This window comes from Carcharodon carcharias, chromosome 1, assembly GCF_017639515.1.
Source record: "Carcharodon carcharias isolate sCarCar2 chromosome 1, sCarCar2.pri, whole genome shotgun sequence".
In the NCBI taxonomy this organism is placed as follows: Eukaryota; Metazoa; Chordata; class Chondrichthyes; order Lamniformes; family Lamnidae; genus Carcharodon; species Carcharodon carcharias.
In genome coordinates, this window is record NC_054467.1 from 127227585 (window position 1) to 127240812 (window position 13228).

The following is a 13228-nucleotide window of genomic DNA, read 5'->3' on the forward strand; positions in this document are numbered from 1 at the left end:
ACTGTGAGATCAGGTTCTTAAAAAAGTTCAAAATTTCCTTTCTGGTGACAGCCACCAGCATTCACTTTAAAGACAATTGACTTGACTGCCAAGCACCTGAAGAAACCACAATCCAATTTTGTAAGGGTGGCCTCAATTAGACATCAGTTCTTTTATTTCCATATGCAAGATGTGTAACACCTGCTATAGGTATTTGCCTATGAAGAAGCCTTTACCAAATGGCAATGGCACATTTCTGGTATGGAATGAGCTGCACATTCCTGTTGCTATCTTGGAGCTTTAACAAGATCTAGTATCTAGACCACTGTAACCAACCAAACTGGATTGTACTTATTTATTATATAGACCAATGAGCGATTCAGAGTCTTTCTCTCTCTCTTCAGGTATCATGCCCTAAGAGGGCATTGGCGATCATGCACTTCCATATGTTGGGCCATGGTCATGTTTGACAAGGTACTGGAGTGGTTTGTTATTGCCTTATGCAGGTGGCTGACCAGGAATCTCTCCTGCTCTTATTGCCTGCCACAGGCATATGTTGAAAGGATTTACAAATGGATGCTCAACCCGTATGGCCACATTATGAATGCACCTTCCTTGACCTTGGAATCCGGGAGCTTCTGGCTCAAAGGCAAGGTGCTACCATTGCACTACAAGACCTCCACAGGTTCAGCCTAACTTTATTTAATAGCATGAAGGACACTATGAAGTGGATTTTCAATTCAGGATTTCTGTAATAAAGAAGTTATGCATGGTATTCAGTGAAGATCTACATATCACATTGTCAAGATAAGTGTTATCGTTTTCATTAAAAATTCAAATTTTTGGGACATCCAGATGGTGTTTTTCCTTAAAATAGGCTGAGAATTTTTTCTGCCAGATGTGCACAAATCAAGCCCATGACATTAGTACAAAAATTAAGCTTGTTGCCAATTGAATTAACTGAACGCCTTTGCAATCATTTCAGTTGCAAATGTATGCTTATGCATTACTATCATTGAAACATTTTCACCTTTGTGTCTTGAAATTGGCAAGTAGAATGTGAAAACCAATGCTATCCCTGTTTGGCATGCATCACCATGAGAGCAAACTTCAATTATACAAGGCTTTCTGTTTCAAGAAATGAATGAAATTCAATATACAATAGTTAGGAAATAAGTTATCAAATCTGTACAGAAATTATTTCTGAATCACCCATTTTCCTGTTCCTGGTCATAGTGGTCATAAATAATACATTCCTGATAAAGAAATGACAAAAGAGAATATTGAAATGATTTTATAATCTGAAGCCTTGAAATGCTTCTGGATTGTAATACATTGTAGACAGTGTGCTCTCTTTGAAATGAGTAGGAGTAACTCTATGAATGTTGGTCCTAAAAATCAACTGGGTAGAACAACTTGTGTAAATTGCAAGCTGCATAAGCCTCAGGACTTTGCAACCGACGCTGTCAATGTTTATTGGATTAAGGGAAGCCCATTCAATGTATATGCCACATGAAAGCAAGTAGGCCATTCAGCCCATCAAGACTGTTCTGCCATTTAGGAAGGTCATGGTTAATCTGATTGTAGCCTTAAATCTACTATCCTATCTGCCCCACCCTCTCTGCTGCACCTCCACCTCCTCCCCCACTGCCCCCACCCCCACCCCCCAGCCCCACTGCAGCCCCCCATAACCCTTGAATCTCCTGTCCATCACAAATCTATCTAACTCAGCCTTGATTACATTGAATGACCCTGCCTCCATTGGTCTCTAGGGAAGAGAATTCCATAGATGAACAAGGTCCTGAGAGAAATTGTTTTCATTTCCATCTTAAATGGAAGATTCCTAAATATTAGACACTGTTCCATAGTTCTAGATATCCCACAAGAGAAAACATCCTCTCAGCTTTCACCCTGCCAAATCCCCTAAAGATCTTATATATTTAATTAGGATTACCTCTCATTCTTCTAAACTCCAATGTCTAAAGGCTCAATTAGACAACCTTTCCTCATAAAATAACCCCTTCAGCACAGCAATCAGTCAAGTGAACCTTCTCTGTCCTGCTTCTAATGCTTTCAATGGGCATTTCCCCCAGTTGAACGGACCAGAAAATCTATCAAGAAAGTCCCAGGTCAGGGTGCAGTGTTGTTGGGTCCACCCATGAAGAACACTGCAATGATTATCACTGGAGGTAGCATAAGAGTCAAGTGTTCAAAGGTTCATGGCACAATTGTGACTAGGATCTGTACATGGACCCAAATACATATTTAGTGCAGGATTTTCCCCTCCGAATGAGGAAGTACAAGCAGGTGATTTCTCATTTCCAACTCCTTAAGGTTAGCCCTTTCACCGGGAATTTTCATCTTCTAAAGCAGAGACAGTCTGGAGTCATGGCCACTGCCTCTTGATGCAAACTCAAGATGGCAATAGAGGCGGGAAGCCTCCAAGGCTAACAGGGTAGGAGGCCTGCCTACATTCACTTGGACATCAGCCCCATTCTCCACATGGTGGTTCAACCCACTAGTCCTCACACCTCACCACCTTCTGCTCCCATGCCCCCTCCTTTTCTTTATGCCCCTGCCATACCCACTCAACTAGCAATAACTATGTACAGAACTCATGAGCCATAGAATAACACTGGGAAATATTTGAAGTACTCAGGAAATAAAAATAAAATCAGCCATTCAAATTCCAGTTGAAAAATATTGCCCTTCTCAAGGGCTCATAAATTTGTCAATTAAACACACAACCATTGAAACTCCTCTTGGAAAAAAATATCTCAATTTAAGTGCTCATTTAATCTGTCAAAATAAGTGAAGAGCCATTCAAAAACCTCTTCAAAACTCTTAATTCTGTTATCTGCTCATAAAATTGTTAATAAAATAAAACACACAGTCCTCTCCCAAACTGTGTCAACAACTCCTGCTGAGCTAAATCCATTAGGGGAGCTTGGAATTCAGCTTTGCATGCATAAAGGGATTACATTGCACAGCTGAATAAATAAACCCAGAAAGCTCAATACAATAGGCTCTTTGAATCTTGAGGCCTAGTCTGCTCCTTTCTTTCAAAGGCTCAATGGAGTTTCAATCAAAGAAGCCTGGCATCTGTTCAGAACTTTCCAAAGTCTGAAAAAATATCTGGAGTGGCATATTCACCTCTGAGTCGCAAAGCACTAGTCAGGTCATTTCCTAAAGTTGCATTCCCAACTTCTGAAAATCAGCCTGTTTACCCAGAATTCTCACCTTCCATATTCAGAGGCAGGCTAGAGTTGGTCTGTAGCCTCCCTATGCAGGCACAAGGTTGGAATGGAGATGATCACATGCTGAGGCTATTAGTTTAAGAGGCCAGCCTCCATTTACTGGGAAATCATCCCAGTTCTATACATGGCTGTTAAACCCATTAGCCCTCACACCTCATTCCTCTCAACTCCACAAGAACCCATTCCTCCTCCATACCCCATGCATCCTTCTTGCCACCATTTCCCCACCATGACCCCCATCCCCTGCATCCTCCATGACCCCAAGCATCCTCAATACCCACTCACCCAGCATCCACTATGAACAAAACTCATGAACCATAAATTAACAAAAAATAACAATCAGCCATTCAAACTCCAGTTGAGAAAAATGCTCCTCTTAAAAGCTCATAAAATGGTCAGTCAAATTGAAAATGTTCTTGTAAAACACATTTTCCCTTTAAGTGCTCATTAATCTGTCAAAATAAACAGCCAATCACAAACTTATTCAAGACATTTAATCCTACGATCTGCTGTCATAAAGCTATCAGTCAAACAAGGCACATAGTCCCCTGTAGAGCCATGTCAACAGCCTTTGGTGAGTTAAGTCCATTAGTAGCATTTGGAGCTCAGCCAAACATTTACAATTGAATTACATTGCACAACTGAATAAACAGACCCTACAGAGCTCATAGAATACAGTCTTTGAAGTTGTCCAGCCATCTGCTTCTTTTGTTCCAAAGGCTCAATCGAGTTTCGATCAATGAAGTCTGGAATCTTTTCAGTATTTTTTTCAAAGTCTGAAAATATCTCTGGATTCTATTTCAATATAAAGTGCTCCAGCTAATCGATTTAAATCAGCTTCCCAATACCATTGAACACAGAAGAGCACTGTATCCATTGGGTAAAATATTCTAATGCATGTAAACAGTTACATAAATTGAATGGTCATCTACCTTTTAAGGGCAGAGCTCTATGATCAATCACTTGCTTGAAAATATACATACATCATCATACACCATTATATTATGACATTTGAAGTTGGCAAAAGCTTGTAACCATACGTGTCAAAAAGGTTCCTGACACCAAAGCAGACATCCCTCAACGTTCAAAAATTGACTTACTTGATGTGCTTCCCACAGCCTTCAGGAACCCACCCAACTCAATGAAAATACCAATGTCAAGGAAAATTGGGTTTGTAGTGTCTTCTCAAAAACTTCAATTAGGTTAGTCAGACATCTCTTCACAAATCCATGCTGGCTCACTTTGATCATCCAATACTTGTCAAACTTTTCATTCACTTTTTTCTTGATCATAGCATCCAGCAACTTCCTCACAAATGGTGCTAAACTATCAGACCTATAGTTACCTGGTTTAGCCCTCCCTCCCAACTTTCTTAAATAATGAAATCATATTGCAACCTTATAATCGATAGACACAATTCCTGGATCCAGGCAGCATTATAAAATTATGGTCAATGCATGTGTTGTATTCTTGCTCATTTATTTTCATAACCTGGGGTACAAATAATCAGAACTTGCAGATTTGTCTATATTAATTTCCACTACTTTCTCCATATCCATTTAAAAAATTTATATTAAATCCATTCCATTTAGAATAGATGCGAATTTGGGCAACCAAAATGTAAAAGTTTATTTAAATATATTTTTGATATTAGAAAAAATGATTGATTTGTCATAATTATAGCCAGTACGATCCAATTGTGTGTTGAAGTGTTAGCTGAGATTTAGGGGAACATGACCAAAGGCTACAAATATCATACAGTAGCTGAATCTTGTATGATACATTTGTAGCTTATAGTTGATAATCTGTTGCCATGTGTAGTAAAAGGGCAAATATTCCCCTAGGGCCTGAGAAAGATGATCTTTATAGATATCATATCTTGCACTTAAAGAGTTTGAAATAAAGCAAAACTGGTGTAGGTTAAGATTGCCAAAGTTGACCAAGGAAGGGATTAATAGACTGTTAACTATATCCTGTTCGCCAGGGAGTATTGACAAGCATGTTCCTGTTTTGTATTTCCAAGTTTTCACAATTAAAGTGCTTTTACATCTACAGACAGGCTTGATTACAGGGAAGGGCTGGCTGGAATCTATTTTACAAAGTCAAAAGAATAATCTATTGGTAAGGAATAATAAAATTGTCCTCACTGTTCATTAATTTCATTATTTTGATGTTGTCTAATAGGAGATTACTGTTTAGAACAGTTTTGTCTTAAGGGTACTCCCAGAGTTTTAACATTTTGAACATCATACATAGAAATGATAACATGTGATAGTCAAGACTTTTCATTTTGCAGATCCCTTGTGCATCTTGATTGGGCAGGGATTCTGAACGTTTCAACAGCCTGCCCAAACATAGATGATTGAAATGCTAGAATCTATTATTAAAGAGGTGGTAGTTGGATATCCAGAAAACCACAATACAATCAGAGAGTGTCAACATCGTTTTGTGAAAGGGATATCATGTTTGCCAAATTTATTAGAGTTCTTTGAGGATGTAGCAAGTAGGTTGGATAAAGGGGAATCAATAGATTTGGTGAATTTGGATTTCCCAAAAAGCATTTTGGGGAGGCGGTGGCACAGCAGTATTGTCACTCGTCTAGTATTCCAGAGACCAGGACAATGCTTTGAGCACCTGGGTTTGAATCTTACATTAGCCGATGGTGGAATTTGAATTCAATAAAAATCTGGCATTAAAAGTCTAATGATGACCATGAAACCAATGTCAATTGTCATAAAAAACCATCTGGTTCACTAATGCCCTTTAGCAAAGGAAATCTGTGCTCACCTGGTCTGGCCTACATGTGACTCCAGACCCACAGTAATGTGGTTGACTCTTAAATGCTTTCTGAATTGACCTAGCAAGTCACTTAGTTGTATCCAATAGCTAAAAAGCCAATAAAAAGGAATGAAACCGGACAGACCACCCAGCACCAGAAACAATAACAGCAAACTCAGTCCTGTCAGCACTGTAAGGTCATCCTGACTAACACCTGGGGCTTGTGGCAAAAATGGGAGAGCTGTCTCACAGACTAATCAAGCAACATAGCACCGGTAGAACAGACCCAGCAGAAATGGTGGCACAGAAGTTTACAGTCGGGAGGAAATTGCCCTGGGTATCTTCAACATTAACTCTGGACAACTTCAAAGGCATTGGGTCAAACATGGACAAGGAAATCTCCTGGTGATTACTTTTTGTAGCCCACCAAATCCACAACCCCAACTCCCCCCTCAGTTGATGAATCAGTGCTCTTCCATGTTGAATACCACTTGGAGGAAGCATTAAGAGCAGCAATGGTGCAGAATGTACTCTGGGTGGAGGACTTTAATGTTCATCACCAAGAGTGGCTCAGTAGCACCACCACAGACCGAGTTGGCTGAGTTCTAATGGACATAGCTGCGAGACTAGGTCTGTGGCAGGTGGGGAGGGAAACGACAAGAGGGAAAAAGATACTTGACCCCATCATTGCCAACCTGTCTGTCACAGATGCATCTGTCCATAACAGCCTCGGTAGGAGTGACCACTGCACAGTCCTTGTGGAGATGAAATCCTACCTTCACAGTGAGGAGAGTTTTCCCCCTGATTCCCATTGACTCCAGCTTTGCTAGGGCTCCTTGATGCCACTCTCAGTCAAATGCTGCCTTGATGTCAAGGACAGTCACTCTGCCTTCACCTCAGGAGTTCAGCTCTTTTGTCCATGTTTGAACCAAGGCCGAATGAGGTCAGGAGCTGAGTGGTCCTGGTGGAACCAAAACTGGACGCCAGTGAACAGGTTTTTGTTAAGTAAGTGCTGCTTGATAGCACTGTTCATGACCCTTTCCATCACTTTACTGATGATCAATAGTAGACTGATGGGGTGGTAATTGTCCGGGTTGTACTTGTCCTGCCTCCTGCATTGGTGGTAATGGTAGAGTGGAGAACATGTGGGCCATGAGGTTATGGGTTGTGGTTGAGTACAATTTAGCTGCTGCTGATGGCTCACAATGCCTCATGATGCCCAGTCTTGAGTTGCTAAATGCATTTGAAATCTATCCCATTTAGCCTGGCGATAGTGCCACACAACATGATGGACCATGGATGATCCATCTCGGCCTCCTCCAGAGATCCCTGCCATCACAAATGCCAGTCTTCAGCGAATTCAATTCACTCCACATGATATCAAGAAACAGCTGAAGGCACTGGATATTGTAAAGGCTATGGGTCCTGACATTATTCCATCAATAGTAATGAAGACTAGTGTTCCAGAACTTGCCACACCCCTAGCCAAGCTGTTCCAGGGTAGCTACAACATTGGCATCTATCTGGCAAGGTGGAAAATTGTCAAGGTATATCCTGTACAGAAAATGCAGGACAAGTGCAACCCGCCCAATTACCAGGTCAGTCTACTCTTGATCATCAGCAAAATGATGGAAGGGGTCATCAACAGTGCTAACATATGGGACTTGCTTAGCAAACACCTACTTGCTGATGCTCAGTTTGGGTTCTGCCAGGGTCACGCAGCTTCTGATCTCATTACAACCTTGGTTCAAACATGGACAAAAGAGCTGAACTCAAGAGGTGAGCTGAAAGTGACTGCCCTTGAGATCAAGGCAGCATTTGACTGAGAGTGACATCAAGGAGCCCTAGCAAAGCTGGAGTCAATGGGAATCAGGGGGAAAACCCTCCGCTGGTTGAAGTCATACGTAGCACAAAGGAAGCTGGTTGTGGTTGTTGGAGGTCAATCATCTCAGTTCCAGGACATCACTGCAGGAGTTCCTCAGGGTAGTGTCCTCAGCCCAACCATCTTCAGCTGCTTCAACAATGACCTTTTAATTATAAGGTCAGAAGTGGGTATGTTCACTGATGATTGCACAATGTTCAGCACCATTCATGACTCCTCAAATACTGAAGCAGTCCATGTCCAAATACAGCAAGGCCTGGACAATATCCAAGCTTGGGTTGACAAGTGGCAAGTAAAGTTCAACAGGCAATGACCATCTCCAACAAGAGAGAATCTACCCATCGCCCCTTGACATTCAATGGCATTACCACACTATCATTGAATTCTGGGAGTACCATTGAACAGAAACTGAACTGGACTAGCCATATAAATACTGTGGCTACAAGAGCAGGTCAGAGGCTTGGAATCCTATGGTGAATAATTCACCTCCTGATTGCCCAAAGCCTGTCCTTCATCTGCAAGGCACAAGTCAGGAGTGTGATGGAATACACTCCATTTGCCTGGATGAGTGCAGTTCCAAAAACACTTAAGAAGCTTGACACCATCTATTAAAAGCAGCCCACTTTATGGCATCCCTTCCACAAACATTCACTCCCTCCACCATCGACAAATAGTGGCAGCAGTGTATACCATCTACAAGATGCACTTCAGAAACTCACAAAGGCTCCCTAGGCAACACCTTCCAAATCCATGACCACTTCCAATTAGAAGGACAAGGGCAGCAGATGCATGGGAACGCCACCACCTGGAAGTTCCCCTCCAAGCCACTCACCATCTTGACTTGAAAATATATCGCTGTTCCTTCATTGTTACTGGGTCAAAATTCTGGAACTCCCTCCCTAAAAGCATGCGGGTGTACCTATACCACATGGACTATGGTGGTTCAAGAAGGCAGCTCACCACCACCTTCTCAAGGGTAATTAGTGGTCAGCAATAAATGATGGCCTAGCCAGCAGTGCTCACATCTCATATAGGATTTTTAAAAAATCTATAAGATGCCCACATAAAAGTTTACTACACAAGAGAAGGGCTGATGAAGTTAGGAGTCGTACCGTATCATGATTAGAAAATTGGTGAACTAACAGGAAACAGAGAGTTGGGATAAATGGGTAATTTTCAAAATGGCAAACTAACTAGTGGAGTACCATTAAAATCTGTTCCGGGGCCTCAAATATTTGCAATCTACATGAATACTTTGAATAAAGGGACTAACTGTGTTGTAGCCAAATTGCTGACAATATGAACATAGGTAGGAAATCAAGTTGTGAGGAGGATACAAAGAGTTGCTGAGGATTATAGACAGGTTAAGTGAGTAAGCAGAAATTTGGCAGATGGAGTATAATGTGGAAAATGTAAGCTTGTCCACTTTGGCAGGAAGAATAGAAATGCAGAATATTCTTTAAATGGAGAGAGACTACAGAATGTTGCATCCCAGAGGGATCTGGATGTCCTTGTACATGAATCACAGAAAGTCTTTATGCAGTTACAACAAGCAGTTGGGAAGACAAATGGAATGTTGGCCTTTAATCTAAGGCTGGTGGAGTATAAAAGTAGGGATGTCTTGCTACAATCGTACAAGGAATGGTGAGACCACACTTGGAGTACTGTGTACAGTTCTGGTCACCTTAATTAAGGAGGAACATACTTGCATTGGAAGAATTTCAGAGAGGGTTCACTAGGCTGATCCCTGGGACGAGTGGTTTGACTTATGAGGAAAGGTTTAGCAGGCTGAGACTATACTCACTGGCATTTTGAAGAATAAGAGGTGATTTTATTGAAACATTTAAGAATCTGAGGGGACTTGACAGGATAGATGCCAAGAAGATGTTTTATGGTAACGTAGAAACATAGAAAATAGGAGCAGGAGTAGGCCATTCGGCCCTTTGAGCCTGCTCCTCCATTCATTATGATCATGGCTGATCATTCAACTCAATAGCCTGCTCCTGCTTGCTCCCCATACCCTTTGATCCATTCCGCCTCAAGAGCTATATCTAACTCCTTCTTGAAAACATACAGTGTTTTGGCCTCAACTACTTCCTGTGATAGCGAATTCCATCGGCTCACCACTCACTGGGTGAAGAAATGTCTCCTCCTCTCAGTCCTAAATGATCCACCTGTATCGTCAGACTGTGACCACTGGTCCTGGACTCCCCCACCATCAGGAACTTCCTTCCTGCATCTACCCTGTCTAATCCTGTCAGAATTGGTTAGAAAATATAGTAGGTTTAGAGTACATAGGTGGATCATAAAAGTAGAGAAGTCTTGCTACAATCGTAAAGGGAATGGTGAGACCACACTCAGAGTATTGTGTGCAGTTCTGGTCACCTTAATTAAGGAAAAACATACTTGCATTGGAAGAAGTTCAGAGAGGGTTCACTAAGCCGTTAGATTTCTATGAGATCCCCCCTCATTCTTCTGAACTCTAGTGAATATAATACTAACCAACTCAATCTCTCCTCATATGTCAGTCCCGCCATCCCAGGAATCGGTCTGGTAAACCTTTGCTGCACTCCCTCTATAGCAAGAACATCCTTCCTCAGATAAGGTGACCAAAACTGCACACACTATTCCAGATGTGGTCTCAACAAGGCCCTGTATAATTTCAGCAAGACATCCCTGCTCCTGTACTCGAATCCTCTAACTAGGAAGGCCAACATACCACTTGTCTCCTTTACTGCCTGCTGCCCCTGCATGCTTACCTTCAGCGACTGGTGCACGAGGACACCCAGGTCTTGTTGCACATTCTCCTCTCTCAATTTATAGCCATTCAGATAATAATCTGCCTTCCTGTTTTTGCTACCAAAGTGGATAACCTCACATTTATCCACATTATATTGCATCTGCCATGCACTCTTCCACTTACTCAGCTTGTCCAAATCACGCTGAAGCATCTCTGCATCCTCCTCACAGCTCACCCACTAACCCAGCTTTTTGTCATCTGCAAATGTGGAGATATTACATTTAGTTCCCTCATTTAAATCAGTAATATATATTGTGAATAGCTGGGGTCCCAGCACCGATCCCTGTGGTACCCCACCAGTCACTGCCTGCCATTCGGAATAAGACCCGTTTTTCCTACTCTTTGTTTCCTGTCTGCCAACCAGTTTTCTATCCATCTCAATACACTATCCCCAATCCCAGAGCTTTAATTTTACACGCTAATCTCTTATGAGGTACTTTGTCGAAAGCCTTCTGAAAGTCCAGATAAACCACATCCAATGGCTCCCCCTCATCATCCCTACTAGTTACATTCTCAAAAAATTCCATTAGATTTATCAAGCATGATTTCCCTTTCGTAAATCCATGTTGACTCTGTCTGATTCTGCCACTGTTTTCCAAGTGCTCAGCTATTAAATCTTTTATAATGGACTCTAGAATTTTCTCCACTACCAACATTAGTCTGACTGATCCATAATTCCCTGTTTTCTCTTTATCTCCCTTTTTAAATAGTGGCGTTACATTAGCTACCCTCCTTCCAGTAGGAACTGTTCCAGAGTCTATAGAATCTCGGAAGATGACCACCAATGAATCCATTACTTTTAGGGCCACTTCATAACCACACTGGAGTGTAGATTATCAGGCCCTGGGGATTTATCACCCTTCAATCCCATCAATTTCCCCAACACCATTTCCCTGCTAATGCTGATTTCTTTCAGTTCCTCCCTCACACTAAACCCTGTGTTCTGCAACATTTCTGGTGTTATTTGTGTTCTCCTTTGTGAAGACAGAGCCAAAGTATGTATTTAGTTGGCCAGCCATTTCTTTCTTCCCTATTATAAATTCCCCTGTTTCTGTCTTCACCAATCTTTTTCTCTTCACATACCTAAAGAAACTTTTACAGTCAGTTTTTATGTTCCCCGTAAGCTTACTCTCATACTCTATTTTCCCCTTCTTAATCAATCCTTTGGTCCTCCTTTGCTGAATTCTAAACTGCTCCCAATCCTCAGGTTTGTTGTTTTTTCTGGCCAATTTGTATTCCTCTTCCTTGGATCTAATACTATCTCTAATTTCCCTTGTAAGCCATGGTTTGTCCACGTTTCCTATTTTACTTTTGTGCCAGACAAGAATAAACAATTATTGCAGTTCACCCATGCACTCTTTGAATGTTTGCCTTCGCCTATTCACCATCATCCCTTTAAGTAACACTTCCCAATCCATCATAGCCAACTCGCGCCTCATACCACTGTTGTTTCCTTTATTAAGATTTAGGACCCTAGACTCAGAATCAGCTACACCACTCTCCATCTTAATGAAGAATTCATCCCCAAGGGGCCTTGCACAACTAGACTGTCAATTATTCCTTTCTCATTAAACAATACCCTGTCTAGGATGGCCTGTTCTCTAGTTGGCTCCTCAGCGCGTTGGTCCAGAAAACCATCCTGCATACACTCCAGGAATTCCTCCTCTACAATACTGTTACTAATTTGATTTGCCCAATCTATATGCAGATTAAAGTCACCCATAATTACAGATGTTCCTTTATTGCATGCGTCTCTAATTCCTGTTTAATGCCATTCCCAACATCACTACTACAGTTTGGGGGTCTATTTTCAACCTCCACTAATGTTTTTTGCCCCTTAGTGTTTCTCAGCTCTACCCAAACAGATTCTACATTGTCAGAGCTAATATCCTTCCTCACTATTGTATTAACTTCTTCTTTAACCAGCAATGCAACTCGATTGCCTTTTCCTTTTTTGCCTGTCCTTCTTAAATACTGAATACCCCTGGACGTTCAGTTCCCACCCCTGGTCACCCTGCAGCCAAGTCTCCGTAATCCCGACTATATCATACCTGTTTACATCTATTTGCGCAGTTAATTCATCTACTTTATTGCTAATGCTCCTCGCATTAAGGCACAAAGCCCTAAGGCTTGTCTTTTTAACATTACTTGTCCCATTCCCACTATTTTTCAATGAGGCCCTGTTTGATTCTTCCCATTGATTTCTCTGCCTATCACTTTTCTTATTTCCCGTTCTCTCTTTTTGTCATTAATTCCCCTTCCTCTGACTCCTTGCATAGTTCTCAGCCCACTGCCATTTTAGTTTAAACCCTCCCCAACCACTCTAGCAAATATTCCCCCTAAGACATCAGTCCCGGTCCTACCCAGGTGTAACCCATCCAGTTTGTATTGTTCCCACCTCCCCCAGAACTGGTCCCAGTGTCCAGGAATCTGGCATCCTCCCCCTCACACTGTCTCTCCAACCATGTATTTATCTGATGTATCCTGCTATTTCTACTCTGACTAACACGTGTCACTGGTAGTAATCCTGAG